The 9,363-nt window shown below is 34.0% G+C and overlaps 1 protein-coding gene across 2 annotated transcripts in view; it reads left to right on the forward strand.

The window, feature by feature from the left end:
* Window positions 1-9,363, forward strand: part of LOC119829256 (protein windpipe) — a 35,389-nt gene that overhangs the window by 7,800 nt on the left and 18,226 nt on the right. Inside the window, exon 2 of one of the 2 annotated variants that reach the window (XM_038351671.1) lies at window positions 8,891-8,937. The exons of the other annotated variant lie outside the window; for it this stretch is intronic. The gene's annotated coding sequence lies outside the window, so the exon portion shown is untranslated. The remainder of the gene's footprint in view (window positions 1-8,890; window positions 8,938-9,363) is intronic. 2 annotated transcript variants of the gene reach the window in all.

A 9,363-nucleotide genomic window follows, 5' to 3' on the forward strand; every position in this document is an offset into this window, starting at 1 on the left:
ATAATAGAGAACTTTGCTGTCTCAACATTTACAATAATTTTCATGGGATATCTAATATACTACACAACATTATAACAAGTGAAATAAGGGTTACATTGCAAAAAATTAATAGGCGAGGGTAACATGTTTCTGAACGTCTAATCTATGGATGTGGTGGACAAGTACGATGATTGTGGACAAGTGCTTTAGGTTTTTGAACATCAATTGTCTATATTAAGAACAGACAAACACCTCTTATAAAGATGCGCAGACAGTACTAAATACTATAAGAAGTTTAGATAAACATTGCAGTAAATAATTATGTTTACGGTACAATGGTTACTTCAGGTCATAAAAACGCTTCCTACTATTTCAATAACAGAGTAAACAGGCACAACAGCCTACAGCAATGTCAAATAAATCTTTGTTCAGAGACTACGTCTCGCGCAGCTACTTTCCAAAGTCGTATATTTATACTGTTAGTCCTCAGGCTTCCTTAGATGGTAACCATCATCTTCCTGATTGATTTATAAAGCATCTATGTTTTTAATAATCATTTTGCAATTATGCAAGGATTCATTGCATATATAGCATGCTGCAGAGTGAAGGCAATGGAATTTGTTTGAGATTTTTATTCGCATTATTAAGTACTCCTATTTGTAAATTATTGCCTTAAAGTTATTTTATTTGTCTTTTTTAAACAAAAAATCCTGTAATGGCAATGATTTTAATATTTCATTTAATTCTTAATAAAGTCACTATAAAAACAAACAATTATAAAAACACCATTCATAATTTATTTACATAAGTAAAAAAGTAAAACACTTATAAGGCAATCCAGGAAGATCTTTCTGCTTCTAAATTATAAATCACTATTTATATTCCTCTTTTCATACCGTTATAGGCTTCTCGTTTATTTCGTGCAGCAAAATATCGTCTTGCAAGGCTATCACGCCTACACAGAAGGCCTGCACTAAAATCTAGACTTCAAGTCGCTTTGATATATAGCGGGGATTATTCAATGAATTTATGTACGGTAAATTTGCTTTAGGGTTTACAGATTCTAAGATACCTCGATACCGAACAGTAATAAAGTAAACCTGAGTGTTATCAGTATATTGTTGTGTAGTATGATTAAAATCTAAGAGTTTATTTCGTGCCTGCCATTTCATAGTATCTTTATCATTTTTGCTACTTCAAATCTTGTTTCGTTACAACCAATCTGGGCAGGGAAAGCGGCAAAGCTAAAATGGTTTTACAAAACCGATCTGTTATAGAACTCAACGGATTTAGTTACGTTGCCGATACACCCACACAGTTTTAATCTCCGCAATATATTGTGGCCTGTGGCTGAATTCAGGCTTTCGATTTGCAGGAAATGGAGTAATAAACCACAGATTATAAAACGGTCGTTTCGATTGATATCGGTGTTAAATATCAGCTTTACAGCTTTCTTAAGTTAGTGTGGATTTTATATCCTTCAAATAAACTTGCTACGCGAGTTGTTACGTGAACTATGCATTTCATTGCAACATGATGATTACAGTTTTTCGTTCCTTACCATTATGAAAATTTAAACTAGATAATAGACATTCATAAAAAAAAATATTGAAATCGCGTGTTATATATCACTATATATGTATCACCTATTATAGGTACGCAATTAGTTCACAACGTTTAACGATATATGATTATATGATGCGGTCCTCCGCTCGTATTTGCATTGAAATATAATTCCTGAAGACCATATTTGGAACCTAACATCAGTTCTATGAAAGCGAACTAAACGTAACGGGTGGTCCTAATTCAGACTGCATGTAATTTATTTAATTGAATATATATTTAATACTGGAATATGCAGTTCGTGAGCCTCCATAACCTTTTTATTTTTTGTAGAAATGGTTGTTGTATATTAATTATTACAAACAATTATATATAAGCAGAAAACTGTAGTTCTTTATATCGGTTTGAATATTTAACTGGTTTATATATATTCACATATTAATGCAATAAAGCCTGGTCGGAAATAATGCTATCTTTCATCATAATTAAAATACTTATGCCAACATATATACATTTGCCAACTGTCCAATAACAGCAAAATGACGTAGGAGCTCTTATTAAATTTTTCAGCAAATCAGTATTCAGTATTGTTAAACAAATAAAATCTATAAATAAATAACCGTGAAGTGATAAAACATGTAAGGTCAGATAGGTAGTATCTGTTAACTGCATTATTTGTAAAAGATATTCCTTTAGACATTCATATGTATGTTTACTTATGTTTTGCACTCGTGTTCTCATTACATAAAGCTGTTATTCTATGAAAATGAACGAGATTACGTGTTCAAATACAAAGGTAATGATCCTTCAAGAATATTAATGCTAAGCAGGAAAAATAGTCATGTTTTACGAAGAACGATTACACATTCATTATACATATTTATTTTCGCGTTTGCGGATTTTTCATTCGAATACTAGAAATGTGTATACCGACAGTTTTAAGCAATTGTTAAAATATAAAAACTCTAAGAAAAACTGCTAGTTTTATCATTACAAATGCTAATAGCGCGTAGATTGTTTATTTGAAAATTTTGTGTAATATAATGTAGGTAATAATATAGTAATACTAGCTGCACCCGGCAAACGCTGTTCTGCCTTACTCTTATCGTTTAGTGGTATGAAAAATAGATGTTAGCCGATTCTCAGACCTACCCAATATGCTTACCAAATTTCAGAGGAATCGGTCAAGCCGTTTCGGAGGAGTATAGAGACTAACATTGTGATACGAGAATTTTATATATAAGATCTACCTCACTGAAGCAATTGCTATGCATATATAGTAAATTGATATTATCAATATTTCTTAAGAAATTTAAAGCAGATGCCGCGAAATACCGTAACTACCCGCATCTCTTTTTATCAAACTGTTGTATATAAACACTCATTACCGTACACAGATTGCATATTACAGATGCTAGTATAAAATGGGACAGGAATGAACCGCAGGTTGTAATCATTATTGACAGCTACGCGACAGGTTTAGCCATGGACGCCTGATTGGCATACAAGATGCGACACGCGATTTAGTTGCTCATTCGCTAATTGTATAATTGACATCATAAGGTACGAAGGGCACCACCAACAAGATATTTATATACGAAATGGAGTACCTGGTAGTGGAATTCAATTGTTGACATGACTGCAAACAAGGATGTCGAAAAATGTTATTCAGTGTATACAATATTTCTAGGTTTGGTTGAAAGAAAACTTTATTAATAAACAGGAGATTGCGATATTAATCGGACATTGATAAAATATTAGTGTGGTTATAACGAGGCCTTTCATCGAATTAAGTGCCTACTGAATTAATGAACATTTATCGTTGATTCAACGTGAATTGAGGAATCGATACAACTCGCACCATATTTATTTTCCTATCGTATCACATATTTATACAATAAACACACAAAACCGCTTGGACTCTCATACACGAACACAAGAGAATTTCTAAGTATTCAATAGTTGTTTAACAATCAACTGTTTGTTTTCCAAACGTAACGTTCACGGTCGGATAACATCACGAGCTGCACCAGATTGCAGTTGCATATTGTTTTGCATCGTGTCAATTATTGGATGATTGTGTCGATTGAGACTGATTTACTTTTATCGATTTTAAATGCCGTGCCCATGGACACGTTTTATTTTTAACCTCATTGAATTAGGTCAATAATTAGCGACAGTAATGCTCGTATTTTCTATTTATTATTTAATATTTCTCTTAATGTATATTAAACAAAACAAATTTTTATTTAGGTATATTTAATTTATGAACGCTGGGTCAAATGTCAAGTTAGTCATGAATCAAATTATGTATTTAAATTTAGATTTTTTAATAAATATATATTAAAAAAAGTTACTTCTTTAGATCTTTTTGTTCTTGTACAAAAAGTCAATAGGAGTCCAAGCACGTAAATTATGAATAGAAAAGTGAACGGAACAAAAGGTAAACTAAAAATAATGTATTCGTTGTGACAGACAGACGTTAAAATATTTAAAAGGTACGCATACGAATTAGGTTGACCCGTGGTTAAACGCATGCAGTCCACTTTGTCTGTGTTAGTTGAACATTTAAAATTGATGATAAAGAAGAAGCAAATCATGAGTTTGTGTTTATTAAAACTACGAAAAATTGAAGTCAGACTCATGAATGTCAATTTCTATAAAACATAAATCATAGTCACGCATATATAAACGTTCGACTAATGTAAAAGTTATAAATTGTATATTATTACAATTTACACGCGCACTTTAGTCACGTATACGGATGGCGAGGGCCTCCTTATTTGTGCAAACAGTCAGCTTCTAGATAGTAACGTTTGCGCTTAAATGTAACCAAGAACATGAGATAATATCAAATAGGAGTGGATCGAACTCGCGAGAAATTCCTACCTGGGACCGACCAGCCGACGCCTTATTCAAAATCATCGACAAAAAACCGTTTCCTTTACATTCTATTTACAAGACCTCCGACACTGAGATCCTTTATAGTTTATACGCTCTTCCTAATGCCCTTAGCGACCTTTTTTTGTTAAATATTTGTCCACAATTTTGGTTTGCGAGTTTGAAACTAATTAGAGGCAATTTTCGTCACAGTCTTAAAGGAATTTTAATGGGCGATAACTTTTTCTTCAGTAAGGAATGTTTTGAGGTTAAGTTCTTTTAAATGGATCGTAATTCGTAAGGATTCATGGCAGATTTGGAGTCGACTCTGACATATGTTTAGTCATTAGAAGAGAACTCAAAATCCAGTCCGCTTTTCGTAGAATGAAGAACTCTCACATGATTCTCTCAAATATCACTCAAAGTTTATATATCGAATAATTTACATGTATGATGTCATACTATTTGAATGCTTAGGAGACTGTACACTTCTTGTTAGCTGAAATTAAATTGATGGTAAATATCTTAAAGTTAACTTTGAATGAACAAGCATAGCACTATTCAATTCAGTGAAAAAAACCTCTAGGTTATATGAAATCATATTTATCTGTAGTACAAGTTAATGCAAAAAACTGTTAAATCACCAGGCGCCATCCAGTATTTAAGAACGCGTAAAGTAACGTTATTTATTCCCATGAGACTATTGGCAATATCGATTTTGTTGGACAATATTATCGGTAAGTACTGTCCCCCTGACCTTGTGCTTATGCAAACAACATTATCAGTGAGAGCATTTGTATGGGCTTGGTCTATTTGATATGACAACATGGTAGGTAAGCAAGTGTGGTAATAAATTAGCAGCATCGTGAATTTGAGAATTTCCTCAAGACGGATTTCTACATTTATAATAGTCTTGGTGATTTATTTTGTGTTTTAAGTATTTTGTTCAACCAGCTGCTACTACACGCCACCCGTCGAAGTTGGAATTGAATCCTACCCTTTTTGTTTTGGCCTTGGCAAATAATAATTCTAAGCAATATTTTGCATTATGGTATCTGTCACCCGCGTAAGTCCGAATCCCGTAGGAATATCGGGATGAACAGTTGCCTATATGTTATTCCAGTTGTCCAGATGACTACGTAACGAATTTCATTGCAATCGGTTCATAGTTTTTGCGTGAAAGAGCAACAAACACACTCACATCCTAACAAACTTTCGCATTTATGGTTTATAAACTCACAATACTTCTTTGAAAACTTCTATTAGGAAGTAATAGCGAATACCATTTTGTATAGACACAAGAATAACAATAAGCTAGGCATTACATAATTCAATCGGTTCCCACGATAGTTTCGTTCTGAAGTTGCGATCCAGCTAATGAATCTTGGGCAGATGGGATTACATGAGAACTGCATGCAATTTACGGACTAATGGGTAACGACAAGCAACCGCAAATGTTTCTAATTTTCTACAATGCGTATCGCTGATCAGAATTGCGTATTCCTTGGCTAGGAACTTGTTTTGAAATAAACTGAGTGCACGAAAGGACGGGGTTTGCGATTAGAATGAAAACAATTTTATTGCACCCAAAATTTATCTAAAATACAATTATAATGCAATGGGCGGCCGTATCGCTTACATGTCATTTCTTCTAGGCAACCTAGAATCGAGAGATGTTTGATTTGCCCTATTCATATATTTCTTATTTTAAGCTAATCTTTGTCTACGACGTTTTTATTATAAATAGAAAAACATTAACGCTAATACTACATCACATAAGTTAAGACGACAGTTATTATGACGTTAACGTTTGTAGTGTTTTATTTTATTTAAAACTCGTGCTTCTTGTTCGTTTTGTTTTAACCATATGGTATTGGTACCTAACTATAAACTTCATAAATTTGTATAAGACTATATCATTATCTCATTCTTAATAAAATGATGCTTGTGTAAATTATTTAATACAATTCCATTAACAAAAGTAGATTGCATATAATAGCATCAATGTTATGAATATAGAACTGACATATCTATGATCTACTTTTGACAACTTTTTGCAAAAAGTGTCCACTCAATGGCTTTCACATTCTGTATATATTTACTTAACTATAATTCATTAGTTTTCGTTGAGTCTTTATAATGCTACGTTAATAGCTTAATATGAATAATAAAATATATTTTAAAACAATGTGCCATTGATTTTTTAAGCATGCATTCAACGTTTTTGGAGCTACCAAATTTTATTGATATACAATGAGTAATTTTAATCTTAGCATGGCCATAGCCGTAAGTGTTTATTGTTTTTTCTTTGGACAAAAATATACATTTTTATTTGCATGTGATACATCTTTTTTATTTTCATAAGGTCAATTATGGTTGCTTGCCAAGTACTTTAATGTTTTGGAATTGTATTAAACACATAAGCCCTTAATTTTAGTACAGAATGTAAACACGTCTGTACCTATAAAAATACCGATTAAAGTGTATTTATATTTTCATTGGCACGGTTGAGTTCAGCTGCTATTCTTTACTGATCATGAAACCGGCAAAGTTCGTTTATAACTTATTACCGTGGTGGCCTAGCTGAAACCCTATTCAAGGCTTTAACACTATTGATTGACTGATTGCACTCGACCTACGCTACATACTTATTAAGGACGTTAATATAGAATAATTCAAAGTCGAGTTCATATAATATTTTCTAGATACCGCCATATTTGGTAATATGAGAACGCTGCAAATTGCAATGCAAAGCCATTTTTGGTTTATATCCCGTACGGTATTTGAAGCGGTTTATATTTACCGTTACTTTAACTACCGCATGGCCAGTTGTTACAGATATTTTAGGAACAAAATCATGTTTCACCGCTGCATTTAAATAAGCTTTATCGCTTATTATTAGGTACAAATTACAATGTTCATAAACAACATCTACGGAGCGGAATTTGAACTATGAGTTAGCGTGTTTATGAATCGTATGCCTATCGCATGGCATTGTCGCAAACTGCATAATTATCTTCAGAGGTGAAGTCACTCTAATCCTCATAAACTACGCAAACTAATGTAAAATGCTATGTAATATGAAATACATATTCGTTATTTTCGTAAGGATTCCAGTAGTTTGTTTTTGCGTGAAAAATAGATATCTGCAATGTTTCATTAAAGATTTCAAGTTAGTCTAATAATTATCAGGTTATCTCAAATGATACAACAGAGTCATATCAAAGTCAATCGCTATCGTATTCGATTTTGACCTTGTTTATTCACGGCGGAAATGTTGTCATTCATTCGTTCTTAAATTCTGTGAACTTACGTAGAATTTATTTATAAATAATTTTGGAATAATAACCTTTCAATGTGGAAAGTTACCTTGGAATAATATTTAAAGCCCAATTGTTCGATTTCTTCGCACAATTCTGCATTATAATTAACTGGCGTTCCGCCCGCGATTTTGTCCGCGTAGTCAAAGGATACATATACAGTCCGGGAGTTTTACTCGCAGTTTCCGTTCTCGTTAAATTTTCGAGATAAACACTACCCTGTGTCCGTGTCTCAAACTATCAATGAAACAAATTTCATCCGCTTTGGTTTTAGGCGTAGAGAAGAGACGGGCAGGCAGACCTATTTTCGCACTTATAATATTCATAAAGATTAGTAACTAATTAAATTGCTCATAAATCGAATCATTCTAATTCGAACACAAATTTCATTCAAATGGAAGTACATTTCAGTCAGACAAGATTGCAGTCTGAAATAAATGATTTTACTTCTAATGTTGCTACGATGAGAGCCACGACGCAAATTTAATTTAGTATGATTAAAAATCAAACTACTATATTTAATAATGCCGCATAATATAGAAATCATGGAACTAATAAAGCACGGCGCTGTTTATGATAGCCTTTGAACTGACGTTGATTCGAGGCGAATCACAACTATCTATCATTTAATAATGCTCCAAGCGAATAGAACATTGATATTTAATTTAAATTAATAAGCTTCACATGGCGTACACATATTTCTCACAAGTTTCTAGTTGTGTAACCGTTACAAGCCAAAGGGCGTAGCGTTTGATCGTATGATATTTTACCTGCATGTGGGTAATAATACGGAATCCGGCTTCAACATCTGTTCGCCGGGCTGTCCTTTTATTATACGGGATAGTATTTGATAAGGTTATTGAAGCAAGTATTTTATTGTGATCTTCATTGACGATGCAGCTGCCTGTGTGAATAACATTCCAAAGGCCCCGCAAAAACCTAAAGCGTGCCGGCTTTTTATGGCTCTGAATTGCAGACGTGAATCAATGTTTATATTGGAGTGTGTTTCGCCGAAAATTTCCTATAAATCACATTGTTAAAAAGAAAGACCATCGATCAAATGCATTTGTCCTTTCTCAGAAAGATTTCACACAATAGAGTAACTACACATTTGATAAAAAACGCTAAATCCAATTTTCTTATTTCAGAAGTGCACGAAGTGGGATGCCTTAGCCGTCGAGCCTGGTTACATTGAGTAAGTTTAATTACGTATATAATTATAATAATAACTTTCGTTCGTTGCAGCCTTTTAGGACGTCCACTGTTGGACATAGGCCTCCCCCAAAAATTTCCAAAACGACCGATCACCAGCGGCCTGAGTCCAGCGGCTCCCTGCCACTTTAATCAGGTCGTCCGTCCATCTTGCTGAAGGCCGTCCAACGCTGCGACGTCCTGTACGTGGTCGCCATTCGAGAACCTTTCTGCCCCAACGGCCATCGGTTCTTCGGGCTATGTGCCCAGCCCAGCGCCACTTCAACTTGCTAATCCGGTGGGCTATGTCGGTTACGTTAGTTCTTTTGCGGATCTCCTCATTTCTGATTCTATCACGCAAAGAAACCCCGAGCATAGCCCTTTCCATAGCTCGTTGAGCGACGCGGAGTTTGTGCACAATGCCTGCGGT

Source organism: Zerene cesonia, chromosome 10 (genome assembly GCF_012273895.1).
Source record: "Zerene cesonia ecotype Mississippi chromosome 10, Zerene_cesonia_1.1, whole genome shotgun sequence".
Classification (NCBI taxonomy): Eukaryota; Metazoa; Arthropoda; class Insecta; order Lepidoptera; family Pieridae; genus Zerene; species Zerene cesonia.